Here is a 12,856-nt window from a genome sequence, read left to right on the forward strand (position 1 = left end):
GTCATTAATTTGGTGAAGGATAATACACTACTGGCAGTAACTTCTCGTAAAGCTAAAGCATATTTTTTTGCATGTTACTAATAGATTATGCCATTAGAAATAAGGAAACAGTTTTATATACTACCGTGCTATCATAATTACTATTTTAAAAATTGTTCTGAACATTATTAATCTGCCGGTCCACGTCGCCACATCATTACTAACATCCACCATCCATACTGGGTGTAGTAGTGGCCTACATGTTAGGGCAACTTCATTCATGAGTGGTGTAATGCGAGGTGTAGCTAGGATTTAAAAACTGGGGTGCCAAGTCTAAATTATGGGTTGGCCCAGTAAGAACTCACTGGGGGTGGGGGTCCAGGCTTATTACCCCAAGAACTATGGGGGGCCACTGGGTTGGCCAGTGCCACCCCTCTAACCTTGCCATTGATGTGATGGTATAATGGGGGGTTGGGTATTTTATATCATATGAAAGAGTCATGCGAAAAAATAATTGAATTGTTCAATAAAGGCAGTTTGTCAATCCCTGTCGCAGTCTAAGATCAAAATTGTATCCTTTCAGTACAGATCACTTCTAAAGCAGTTTTGTCAGGCAGAAGGTTTATTTAGGCTATACATTTTTCTAAGATGCTGGAAGTAAGTACTCGTTGGTGTCATATACAATACTATTATTCAGGGATTAGAAGTAAAGTAAGTATGAGACAACAAGGAGCACTCAAAGAATCCAACACCTGCACCCACTAACTGGTCTCAGGGCCAAATACTTTATGGTAACCTGTGACTCGGACATTGAACAGACTACTCTCAAAATAAACATTTAATTCTTGCCAAACCATTAACCCTTCCACCATCTTGAGTTCAGATTAAGTCAGAACTGTTTCTTTTGTCAGTGACCTTTGACCTTTCCCTGTGACCTTGACCTTTAATTCATTTTCATTCATTGCCAGATGCCATGTATCCCAAACGGGGTGGCCAAGGGCTTAGAGTTAATTGTTTTACAGGGAGGGGCACTAATCCTCCACCAACCCCACTTGACACATAGGGATGCCAACAGCATCTGGTGTTCCCAGGTGGTCACCCATCCAAGTACTAACCAGACCCAACATTGCTTAAATTGACTTTTCAAAATAAACTCTCTCTGTTCTTGAATGAACCTGAACACTTCCACAAATGTTAGTGTACATTGAATAAAAACTGTTCAAATTAACCTTGACCTTTGACCTAGTGGTTAAGCCACTGTGTGATTCTCAACAAAACCACCAAATTTCTTCACGTCAGATCAAGGCTGCTGTAGCTATTTTCTTCACAGTAATACACAATGAGTTGAACTTTGACATTGCTCTGTGATGAGCTTTCACTAATTGTCATCACAACTGAATGTCTTCGTTCTTGCCTGACCTTTAAGCCTTCCACTAAGCTTGGTTCAGATAAGACCATAACCATTTGACTTTACCTTGCTTTGTGGCTCTGGCTTCTGACCTTTTCTTGTGACCTTGACCTCAGACTGACGGGTCTCAGAATCTACTCCTTGTATTCTTGCCTCATTCTGAACGCTTTTACAAAGTTTGTTCTAAATCAGGTAAAAACTGTTGAAGTTGACTATGTCCTATGACCTTAACCATTGACCTTTTGATCTAAAAACAGCAGGTTTACACCTTGGCTGACCCTCAGCACTTCCACCAAGTTTGGTTAAAATCGGATCAAAACATTGTTATATTCACCCACGGACAGAACTTTGACCTTGCCCTGTGACCTTGACCTTTAACATTGTTCGTAAAACTCAGTCACTTCAGTTTTGCCTTACCCTCAACATTTCCTCAGGTCTGGTTCAGTGTTTGACCTAGCACTGTGACCTTAACCTTTGACCAATTGTTCTAAAACACACACACACACACACACACACACACACACACACACACACACACACACACATACACGCGCGCGCGCACAGTAGGTTGTTATATAGGCAGCCCCCAACCCTTCCATCACATTTGGTTGAAACCGGTTAAAATCTTATTTAGTTAAACACACACACACACCACTAAAAACATAATACCCAATCTCACTTCGCAAGCCCAGGTGTAATAATATGCAGAAGCGCATTATCTTATCCCATCACCCACCTCTGGTAACCAAATCCCTCGTGAGGGGGGAATTCCCCCCTCCCGTCTTTTGGTTGGGAACCTTTGTTTTAATGACTGACTCTCTCTCTTTCTCTCTCTCTCTCTCTCTCTCTCTCTCTCTCTCTCTCTCTGTCAATGCTGCCCAAAACTTTAACATCTGCCCTTATTAAGTACCAGTAACATTTAAAACTCTTCCTCACAAAGCTATGGTGTCTGTCCTCATCTTGAAAACGCTTAGATACCGTACTATTCCTGCCCTGAGACTTGCCCATTCAGTCATTACTGTAATTTAAACTTACTAAATCCAAACGTAGTCCTTGGCCCTTTTTGAATTTCTTAACCCATTAAATCCGAGTGACTTCCTTAATATTTTCTCGTGTTGCCAACAGATGATTATATTTGGTTTCGAGGATATCTAGTGGTGAAAGAGTTAAGGAAGGCTATATCTAAACCCAGCAGTGTGAAAAGTCCATCGTAAGCTGAATAAAACCGTCAGAATATAACTAGAATTCAATAAATACGTTAACTTTTAGCAAGTGGATTAGTGGAAGGTTAGTGTCCCTCCTCGTAGAACAACTATTGTAACTCAAAGACAAACGGTCACCCTAAAATGCGTGACTTACAAAGCAGTGCCCCTGAAATGGAAACAGAAGAATACCATAGTGCTCCCGACAACGGGGCAAGCAAGATACAGCCCAGTATGCCCAGGAACGTGCCGACACCCCCACACGGACCCCACGGGGTAGCCGCCACCAGTCGGAACAACCCCCGGCAACAACGGCATATGTCAGCCCGGGCCGTGCGCCCCTATGTCACGCAGCCACCACGCCGTCGCCGTCGTAGGAGAAGGACACTACCTTCACGGAGTGGGATTGTTGAACCAGCTAGGGGTGGAGTTGTTCTAGACACTCCAGATGGTGCCCTTCCTCGTGAGACGGCCTATTGTCGCTCCGAAAGTGCCCTGGTAGAGATGGCCTATTGTTGCTCCCGCCCTCGTGAGACGGCCTATTGTCGCTCCAAAAGTGTTCTGGTAGAGACGGCCTATTGTCGCTCCCCTCCTTGTGAGACAGCCTATTGTCGCTCCCCTCCTTGTGAGACGGCCTATTGTCGCTCCGAAAGTGTCCTGGTAGAGACGGCCTATTGTCGCTCCGAAAGTGTCCCGGTAGAGACGGCCTATTGTTGCTCCCCTCCTCGTGAGACGGCCTATTGTCGCCCCAAAGGTGCCCCGGTAGAGACGGCCTATTGTCGCTCCCCTCCTCGTGAGACAGCCTACTGTCGCTCCGAAAGTGTCCCGGTAGAGACGGCCTATTGTCGCTCCCCTCCTCGTGAGACAGCCTACTGTCGCTCCGAAAGTGTCCTGGTAGAGACGGCCTATTGTCGCTCCCCTCCTCGTGAGACGGCCTATTCTCGCTCCAAAGGTGCCCTGCTAGAGACGGCCTATTGTCGCTCCCCCTCCTTGTGAGATGGCCTATTGTCGCTCCCGCCCTCGTGAGACGGCCCAATATCGCTCCGAAGGTGCACGGAAGGAGGCAAGGAGCGAGACGTCACCCCGGCAGGAGACAAGAGCCCAGGCCTCCCGTACCAGAGTGGCCCAGACAGGCCTCACAGCCTTTCCTGGCCTCCGCTCCCCATGCCTGGCTCTGGAACAAATGCACCTGACAGGCCCCAGCGTAAGCCGATGCCGCAGCCCTCCCCTGTCGGCGCCCCTAGACGCTGGAGACCGCAGTCCGCAGTCTCTCCCGATCCTCCCCAGGACACCCGGGTGCAATCTCCATACGCCCCCACGACGATGTAAGGCTCCCACCTCCGGCCGAGATTTACGCCAGAGGTTCCTGGAGCTATTCGGCCCCAGTCTTGAGGGCCATACCCCTGAGCCCAGCCCGGAAGCCACGGGTAGCCCAGGACGTGAGAGGACACCCCTACGAGTTGTCCCTTGCCCTCTTGGCACGCCTCCCCTTGGTGGTGCCCCTAGCCCGGCAGGATTGCCGACGACATGTTCCCGCCCCTGCCCCCACGATGAGTACGTGTGATGCTGCCCAGAAACAGTGCAAGTGATTTAGGTTAAGTGTGACTTTGCATAGTGTAGTATCGTGCAGTGACTTAATATAGTGAATATCGGGGCAAGTAAGATCACAGTGAGAGAATAAAGGACGAGTGTGCGAACCAAGATCTGATGAACTATATTTATGAGTGACGTCCCTTATATACAATTAGTAAGACTGTGCTGCCTGGAAATTCCTCCGTAGTAATACACCCCTACTGCTGTGAGCCCTAAAGAAGTAATACGAGAAAGTGTTAGTGATATTCCCCCACTCCCGCTACCCGTAAATCCTGTACGACATTCCCTCGTCCCAGTATCTAGAGTAAGTGTAAACCAAGAATATAATCAATTACCAAAGTCCCTTTGCTATTAGAAAACATGTAATCCTCATTGTTAGTCCTTGCCTCTCTCCAGTATTACCATAACTCCCTCCTAGCCGTCACAAGTCACTCCCCGCACCCCCCCTCTTTTCTCCCCCCCCTCTGTGAGACTCACTCCCCGCGCCTCACGCGCACGCCTATATTCACTGTACCCTGAATACACTAGGTTTGATTGGTTGGCATTAATATCAGATAAGCAAGTATCCTGCGAGATACACATGTCCTAGATAAGGGTTTTATATTGCTATATATTATGTTGTAATATCTGCTGATTTGTACTGTGTCTGATTTTGGTAATATACATGTAAAGGTTATTGCCTAGAGTTTTTGTGTCCTGCCTCTTCTTATTGCACTAAGCTCCGGTCTCGAAAGAGGACCCCGCTCCACGTTAGGTGTTTTAGGAACGAGAAGTCGAGCCTATTTACACCTAGCATTACACTGGTGGCCAGCGGTGGTTCTTGACCCGGGCGTAAAAGAGAGGTAATCAGGAATATTTGGCAAAATGGCAACTAAACCGCATGTTCAGTTACCCAAATTTGACCCCGACCAGTATGATATACACACGTATCTGGCAATAATTAAACCCTTACTGGATATTGGCTTTGAAAATGACCAACAGAAAATTGCAGTCACACTACCACTGTTGGGTAAAGCGGCGGCGAACATAGCACCGAAAATCATCCCAGAACTCACCTGACAGAACTTTACAAAGTTCACTGTACAAGCCATCACCCCATCATTAGGGAAAGTGGTGGCTCTATCCCAATTGGATAGTTTTTCATTCGACTGGGATTTAGATAATACCCTGATACAGGCAAGACGCCTGGTTACTGTTGCCTACCCGGAGGCAGATGAGGAAACCTGGGATCAGCATACATTTAACACTCTGCTCAGAGTGCTCCCGAGTGTTGTTAAGCAACACTTCACTATCCATGACCCAACAGGAGACATGGATAGAGATATACAGCTGATACGGCGCCTCCTGACCGCCTGCCCTTCTCCACAGCAAATCAATGTTGTTAAGAAATTCCCCACCCAACCCCCGGCTCCCCCAGCCACACCACGTCCACCTCTGCCTCTCAAGGGCCCGACCCCGGCGCCTAGCCCGCCCAGGGCACACTCATCCCGTCGGCGCCCCGCCCCGCGAGAAAACCCGAACCTAATTCTTGTCAACCCTTGGGAATTCACAGCCTGCAACTCCCGCTGCTCCCTTCATGACAGACGGGACCAGCTTAAAGCTGCTCGCCGCAGAATCACAGCCCCGGGTTAGCGTAAAGTGTCCGCCTTAGAAGGCGAGGCCCCAGGGGACGAGCTGATGCCCATGGACGAGCCCCATTCAGGAGAACTGGAGCAGGAACAGGAGAATGAAAGCCCTAGCCAGCTGGATTTTTTATGCCCGCCTCCGCACCAACCCACGGTGGCAGGGGCCATTGCCCCTAAGTATCGCCCCCCCAGTATACCACAAGATGAAAATAAACGGCGTGAAGGCCAGACTGGTAGTCGATACAGGAGCAGCCAGGTCCTGCCTGTACAGCCACTATTTCTCCCGCTACAGATCGTGGTTTGGCCCACCCCGCCCTACTACCACTCACCTTGTGGACGCGGGGGATGGCCCCATGCCCATCCATGGGGAAACTCGGGCCCTACGGGTCGACACCCACCAGCCATTGTCCACCCAACATCCATGCATCATTTTTTATTCCTCCTGCCGGAGTTATGACGGGTATTTAGGACTGGACTTGCTCTAAAAACTCGGAGCTACGATCGACTGTCGCCACCAACAACTTCAGTTCCGCCCCCCACCCCGTTCCACCCCGGCCATTTGCACATGCACGCTGCGGCCCCGGCCAGAGGATTCGCCCCCTTCCTCCCCCCAGTGCCCCCCTTCCCCCCCTTCCCCTGCCCCCCTCTCCTCCCCCTCCCGTGCCTTTTCACCCCACTCCTGCTCCTTCTTTCCCCGCCACCGTCTCCGCCGCTGTTACCATCCCCTCCCACCATGAGGCTTGGGTGCCTCTTAACAGGCCCTCAGGTCCCTCCGTTTTGTTCTCCCCCCTCCTCTCCTCCAGAGCCCTTTCTGCCTGCCTTGTGTCCCCCACCTTCCTCCCACCCCACCACGCCGCCATCCGCATCGCCAATCTCGCCCCGTCCTCTCTCACCCTCCCCAAGGGGCTTATCATCGGAGAGATGGAGGAAGCCGAGCCCTGTGCCCCATCCTCCTCCCACCTCCCCACCTTTCTACCCCCCATCCCTGACCATCTCTCCGACCAGCAGTCAGACACCCTACGCCGCCTCCTCCTGGATTTCCAGGATTTGTTTGCGATAGGACCAGCAGATATAGGGCATACCATGTACCTGTCGCATGAAATTCATACGACAGGCCCACCTATACGACAACCATCCCGACGTAAGAACCCCCGACAGAGAGAAGAGGAGGACCGCCAGGTGCACGAAATGGTAGAGGCAGGTGTTATTTTTCCCTCCACCAGCCCGTGGTCCTCCCCCGTCGTTCTAGTAAAAAAGAAAGACGGCACAATGCGATTTTGCATCGACTACCGCCGCGTGAACGATGTCACCATTAAAGATGCCACCCCCCTTCCCTGCATTGACGATTCCCTAGACTCCCTCTACGGGGTGTCTTGGTTTTCTACCCTCGACCTCCAGTCTGGATACTGGCAGGTCCCTGTCCATCCAGACCATCGAGGCAAGACGGCCTTTTCCACCAGTAATGGCAAACATTACGAATTTAATGTTCTGCCATTCGGCCTCTGCAACGCCCCTGCCACTTTCTCCAGACTAATGGAATCTGTCTTGAGCGGCCTTACTTGGGAAATATGTTTAGCTTATCTTGACGACATCATTGTTTTTAGCCAGACCTGGGCCAACCACTTGCAGCGCCTCCGTCGAGTTTTCACCAGAATTCGCCAGGCTGGCCTCAAGCTACATCCTTCTAAATGTGTCCTAGCCGCTAGAACTGTCTCGTTCCTGGGACATACTATTTCCCAAGCAGGAATTTCCCCAGGTCCCGACAAGCTCTGTGCCATAGCGGACATACCGCTGCCGCAGGATGTCCACGGCGTCCGCACCTTCCTGGGACTCACGTCCTATTACCGTCTCTTTGTGAAGGGATTCGCGCAGATTGCCAAACCTCTTCATGATTTGACACGGAAAGGGGAACCTTTTCTCTGGACCGAGGACCGGCGAGCTGCTTTTCAACAGCTAAAAGACAAGCTCGTCTCTGCCCCCATCGTAGCCTTCCCCGACTGTGCCCTCCCTTTTCGCCTCTACACCAATGTGTCCCTTACCGCGATAGGCGCCGTCCTAGCCCAGGTACAGGCCGGCAGAGAACACATCATTGCCTGCGCCAGTCGCACTCTGAATCCGGCTGAAAAGAATTATGCCGCCACCAAGTGCGAATGCCTCGGCATAATCTGGGCCCTCCAATATTTTAGGGCTTATCTTTCCGGGACCCAAGTCACGATAATCACTGACCACCAATGACTCCAGTGGTTACGCCAGTCGGACTCCCATAATGCCCAACTCGTCAGGTGGCGCGACACCCTAGAGGAGTTTCACTACGAAATTTCATACAGGCCCGGAAAGTTCCACACCAATGCAGATGGCCTCTCCCACCTCCCCATCCACGCGGTACAGCCAGACCCGGACCTCCTACAACTCTGGCACCACAAGGAACGGCCCCCCTGGATCCCTGCCCACCTATTCCCTAAGCTATGCCGACAGGGCGACCACCTCCTAACCCCATCCGGGCATATCCTCTTGACCCCCGATGCGGCACGTGACACCATGCGCCACCTCCGTGCCCACAATGGCATCCACTTGGGCACCAAAAAATTATTACAGGTGTTCAATGACATTTACTGGGCCCCAAATCCCTCCACTCTCGCCAAGGAAATTATCCAGACTTGCCGCGCCTGCGCGCTTGGGAAAGATATCACCCGGACCGCTGGACCATCGGGCCATATCACCGCCCACAAGCCCTGGCAACTCCTGGCGATCGACGTAGTAAGCCCTCTTCCCCCCAAATCTGGATATAAATACGTGATCACTTTTGTAGACACGTATTCAAAATTCGTAGTAGCCTGCCCGGCTAAGGAACATCATGCCGTCGGCAAATGCCCTTCTCCGACACGTGTTCCCTTACTTTAGCATCCCACAAGCCATCCATTCCGATAATGCCCCCGGGTTCTCCGGAAAAGTCTGGGAGGAGCTAGCCAGAATTTTCGGATATAAGATCTCCCACTCCTCACCATACTGGCCTCAAAGGAACGCCATATGTGAACGTAGCCATCGTACCCTGATCAATCAGCTACGCACCCGAATCGAGGCTACAAAGAACGACGACTGGCCGGCGCATGTGAAAATTGTCCAGTGTGGCATGAATTCATGCCTCCGAGGCGATGGGGTTTCCCCCCATGAGAGAATCTTTGGGGAAACTCCCCTCCTACTACCCCTACGCCACCACCTGCAGCCGCCAGCTTCCGCTCCCACTACAGACCCGCTACACCTGCTAAAAGGGCGGATACACCACCTACAAAAGAATCTGGACCTTGGACCCGACACAGCCTCCAACCCCTTCAACCCGGGTGACACAGTCGTCATCGCCCAACTCCCCACTCCCCACAAGCTCGCCCCCTGCTTCACGGGGCCCCACACAATCACCCGCGTCCCCAACCCATACCAGGTGGTCATAGACTACCACGGCACTCCCCGTACCCTCCACATCCGCCACGTGCGGCCTTTCCGCATGCCTACCTCCCCCGCCCCGACCCCACACCACCAGCCCCCTCCAGCCCCTGCACCACCCTCTACATTCACATATGAGTGCTACGTTTCCTCCTCACCCTCCCACTCCACCCCCCCTACCACCTCCGCCTCCCCAGCTGCCACCACCCTCAGCACTTCACCTGACGCCTCCCCTGCCACCCCTCGCTCACCCTCACCCCTTCCCTCCGTTGCCCACCGCCCTCAACGCCCACTCCCACCTCTTCCGCCCACGCCACCACACCCTCACCACAACCCACTACCACCACCCCTCCCCCACCCACCATGCGTACACCCACTCCACCAACACCACGCCCCACTGCGCCCACAACACGCGAAACAACCCGCCCACCCCATATGCCCACTTCCCCTACCACCCTGACCCTCAAGACCACCACCACCCACTCGGGCTGCCTCTCACGCCCGCCCGCCCGATACACACACACTCCTACACCACCCACCTCCCCACGACTTCACACCATCAAGCTACATCAGGCCCAAATCCCCTCTACCTGTACTCCCCAGAGACTCAACGCCGCATTACCACGGCACAAAACCCGGCCCTTACCCTCGGTATCCAGCATTCAGCTTCCGACCACACTGACAGCCACACCAAGCAAGATGAGAGTGAAGCGGGCCGTATGGGCGCCTACCCTTGGCAGGAACCACAGACTCCGCGGGCCACACCACCTTCGACCCGGAGCAGGAAGAAAACCCCTACACCGTCGCCTGGCAAACCATGCTGCAACACCTCCAGCCCGTGTACACCACCTACAACATGCAAGCATTCCACCTCCAGCCACGAGGACGTGACTTTTTACAGGGGTAGAGTGGTAAAATGCGTTACTTACAAAGCAGTGCCCCCGAAATGGAAACAGAAGAATACCATAGTGCCCCCGACAACGGGGCAAGCAAGATACAGCCCAGTATGCCCGGGAACGTGCCGACACCCCCAGACGGACCCCACGGGGTAGCCGCCACCAGTCGGAACAACCCCTGGCAACAACGGCATATGTCAGTCCGGGCCGTGTGCCCCTATGTCACGCAGCCACCACGCCATCGCCGTCGTAGGAGAAGGACACTACCTTCATGGAGTGGGATTGTTGAACCAGCTAGGGGTGGAGTTGTTCTAGACACTCCAGACGGCGCCCCTCCTCGTGAGACGGGCTATTGTCGCTCCAAAAGTGTCCTGGTAGAGACGGCCTATTGTCTCTCCAAAAGTGTCCTGGTAGAGACGGCCTATTGTCGCTCCAAAAGTGTCCTGGTAGAGACGGCCTATTGTCGTTCCCGCCCTCGTGAGATGGCCTATTGTCGCTCCGAAAGTGTTCCGGTAGAGATGGCCTATTGTCGCTCCCCGCCTCGTGAGATGGCCTATTGTCGCTCCGAAAGTGTCCTGGTAGAGACGGCCTATTGTCGCTCCCCAACTCGTGAGATGGCCTATTGTTGCTCCGAAAGTGTCCCGGTAGAGACGGCCTATTGTTGCTCCGAAAGTGTCCCGGTAGAGACGGCCTATTGTTGCTCCCCAACTCGTGAGATGGCCTATTGTCGCTCCCCTCCTCATGAGACGGCCTATTGTCGCTCCCCTCCTCATGAGATGGCCTATTGTCGCTCCGAAAGTGTCCTGGTAGAGACGGCCTGTTGTCATTCCCCTCCTCGTGAGACGGCCTATTGTCTCTCCCCTCCTCGTGAGACGGCCTATTATCGCTCCCGCCCTCGTGAGATGGCCCACTGTCGCTCCGAAGGTGCACAGAAGGAGGCAAGGAGCGAGATGTCACCCCGGCAGGAGACAAGAGCCCAGGCCTCCCGTACCAGAGTGGCCCAGACAGGCCTCACAGCCTCCCCTGGCCTCCGCTCCCCATGCCTGGCTCTGGAACAAACGCACCTGACGGGCCCCAGCGTAAGCTGATGCCGCAGCCCTCCCCTGTCAGCGCCCCTAGATGCTGGAGACCGCAGTCCGCAGTCTCTCCCGATCCTCCCCAGGACACCCGGGCACGATCTCCGTACGCCCCCACGACGACGTAAGGCTCCCACCTCCGGCTGAGACTTACGCCAGAGGTTCCTGGAGCTATTCGGCCCCAGTCCCGAGGGCCATACCCCTGAGCCCAGCCCGGAAGCCACGGGTAGCCCAGGACGCGAGAGGACGCCCCTACGAGTTGTCCCGTGCCCTCTTGGCACGCCTCCCCTTGGCGGTGCCCCTAGCCCGGCAGGATTGCCGACGGCGTGTTCCCGCCCCTGCCCCCACGATGAATACGTGTGATGCTGCCCAGAAACAGTGCAAGTGATTTAGGTTGTGTGTGACTTTGCCTAGTGTAGTATCGTGCAGTGACTTAATATAGTGAATATCGGGACAAGTAAGATCACAGTGAGAGAATAAAGGACGAGTGTGCGAACCAAGATCTGATGAACTATATTTATGAGTGACGTCCCTTATATACAATTAGTAAGACTGTGCCGCCTGGAAATTCCTCCGTAGTAATACACCCCTACTGCTGTGAGCTCTAAAGAAGTAATACGAGAAAGTGTTAGTGATATTCCCCCACTCCCGCTACCCGTAAATCCTGTACGACATTCCCTCGTCCCAGTATCTAGAGTAAGTGTAAACCAAGAACAGAATCAATTACCAAAGTCCCTTTGCTATTGGAAAACGTGTAATCCTCATTGTTAATCCTTGCCTCTCTCCAGTATTACCATGAATCCCTCCTAGCCGTCACAAGTCACTCCCCGCACCCCCCCCCCTTTTCTCCCCCCCCTCTGTGAGACTCACTCCCCGCGCCTCACGCGCGCGCCTGTATTCACTGTACCCTGAATACACTAGGTTTGATTGGTTGGCATTAATATCAGATAAGCAAGTATCCTGCGAGATACACATGTCCTAGATAAGGGTTTTATATTGCTATATATTATGTTGTAATATCTGCTGATTTGTCCTGTGTCTGATTGTGGTAATATACGTGTAAAGGTTATTGCCTAGAGTTTTTGTGTCCTGCCTCTTTTTATTGCACTAAGCTCCGGTCTCGAAAGAGGACCCCGCTCCACGTTAGGTGTTTTAAGAACGAGAAGTCGAGCCTATTTACACCTAGCATTACACACCCCGTACGGGATTATGGCGTCTGGCTATAGACTGACAGATATACAATAGATACAACCCGTACTTAGAGAATTAAACCAGACCACTTGCCTAATACAGATACTATCCGGTACGTACTCATATAAACTGCTTACCCAGTACCGAGTAACAACCCTTGGACTGTCCCTTACTCAGACCTTTGTCCTCGTCTTCAAAAAGCCTCTTGCTGTAACCTGTCTTATCTCTTGATGTGCAGTAATTTTTGTGTCCTTATCTGTAGACACTTTTCCTGTCTGACTAGCTTTTCTTCAGGGTCTGTGTTGACATTCGGCAAAATGTATCATAATCGTGTTTCTTCATTCTTTTATTATAGTCTTTTCCCTCTCTCTGTATTATTTGTCTTAGTTTCGCTTATTCTTTCTTGTCACACACTCATGCTTAGTTTACTGGTCTAGACATCTTTTTA

General features: G+C 52.3%; 1 protein-coding gene across 1 annotated transcript in view; it reads left to right on the forward strand.

The window, feature by feature from the left end:
• LOC145400474 (kelch-like protein 7) overlaps positions 1-12,856 on the forward strand; it is a 29,842-nt gene that overhangs the window by 68 nt on the left and 16,918 nt on the right. The gene's annotated exons all lie outside the window — the stretch shown is intronic.

This window comes from Coenobita brevimanus, chromosome 52, assembly GCF_032717465.1.
Source record: "Coenobita brevimanus isolate Jiangsu-jjx chromosome 52, ASM3271746v2, whole genome shotgun sequence".
NCBI classification, from domain to species: domain Eukaryota; kingdom Metazoa; phylum Arthropoda; class Malacostraca; order Decapoda; family Coenobitidae; genus Coenobita; species Coenobita brevimanus.